The sequence below is a fragment of the Tupaia chinensis genome, unplaced genomic scaffold (genome assembly GCF_000334495.1).
Source record: "Tupaia chinensis unplaced genomic scaffold, TupChi_1.0 Scaffold000357_1, whole genome shotgun sequence".
NCBI lineage: Eukaryota > Metazoa > Chordata > Mammalia > Scandentia > Tupaiidae > Tupaia > Tupaia belangeri.
Window position 1 is genome coordinate 7,166 of NW_006159853.1, and position 1,280 is coordinate 8,445.

Sequence of the window (1,280 nt, forward strand, 5' to 3'; positions counted from 1 at the left end):
TATATGCATTATATCTTCTTGATGAATTAGCAGCCCTTTTACTACTATACAATACCCTATTTTGTATCTTCTTACAGTTTTTATCTTAAAGCCTATTTTGTCTGAAATCTGTATAGAGACTCCCACTCTTTTTTGGTTTCCATTTGCATGGAATACTTTTTTGATCCCTTCACTTTTAATCTATACATGTCTTTATTCATGAGAAGGGTTTCTTGTAGGCAGTAGATGGAGAGTTTCTTATCCTTTTATCCATTCAGTCAGTCAGTCTCTTGATTAGAGAATTTAATTAATTAACGTCGATGTTATTATTGATTTTCCAAACTTGTCCCTATCATTAAGTTGGCCATATTCTTGGTTGTTTTCTGTTCTCTTATTGCTGTCTGTCTGTCCTTAGTTTTCTTGGTATAGTACTCCTTTCAGAATTTTTGAAGAGCTGGTCTGTAGTTGTTAAATTCTTTCCACTTTGATTATCTGAGGATGTTTTTAACCTTCTTTTCCCATATAAACGATAATCTATCCAGGTAGTATTCTTGGTTAAAATTGTTTTTCATTTAACATTTTGATTAATTTCCCCATTTATTCCTTGCTTTCATTGTTTCTGATGAAAGGTTCAGTGTTAGCCTGATGGAATAATCTTTTTAAGTGACTTGAAGTTTCTCTCTTGCCAATTTTAGTATCTTGTCTTTGTGTTTATTTATTTATTTATTTATTTTTGCCAGTCTGCCTGTGATGTGCCATGGAGGGGCTCTTCTTGGATTGATTGTATTTGGGATTGTTTGTATTTCTTGGGTCTGAATGTTTGAGTACTTCTCAAAAGTTGAAAAGTTTTCTTCCAGGATTTCATGGAATAGATTTCCAATGCCCTTATTAGTTTCTTTTCCTTCTGGGATACCACTTTTTCAGATTTGGGGGCATTGAATGGTATCTAGTATTTCTCTTATATTATCATCATTTCTATTTGTTATTTAAATTATCATCATTTCTATTGGTTATTTAATCTGTATTTTTGATAATTTTTTCTAGGTCAGAGGTTTTGTCTTCTAACTCTGAGAGCCAATCTTCTGCACGACTTGACCAGCTTTTAATACTTTTCCGGTATGTTTTGATTTCCTGTATTACAGCCTTCATATCTAACAATTCCACTTGATTCTTTTTTTTCTTTCATTTATTTATTTTTACATTTTTCCACAAACATTTACTTTACATAGCAAAAAATTTTAACTCATACTCCATAATTCTTGACAGTTTACAAACAACTTTCAAAATTTCAAAATACTGAA

The 1,280-nt window shown here is 31.2% G+C and overlaps 1 pseudogene; it reads left to right on the forward strand.

Annotated features, from left to right (window-relative positions):
• Window positions 1-1,023: 1,023 nt before the first annotated feature.
• Window positions 1,024-1,280, forward strand: part of LOC102472279 (ataxin-1-like) — a 46,160-nt pseudogene continuing 45,903 nt past the window's right edge.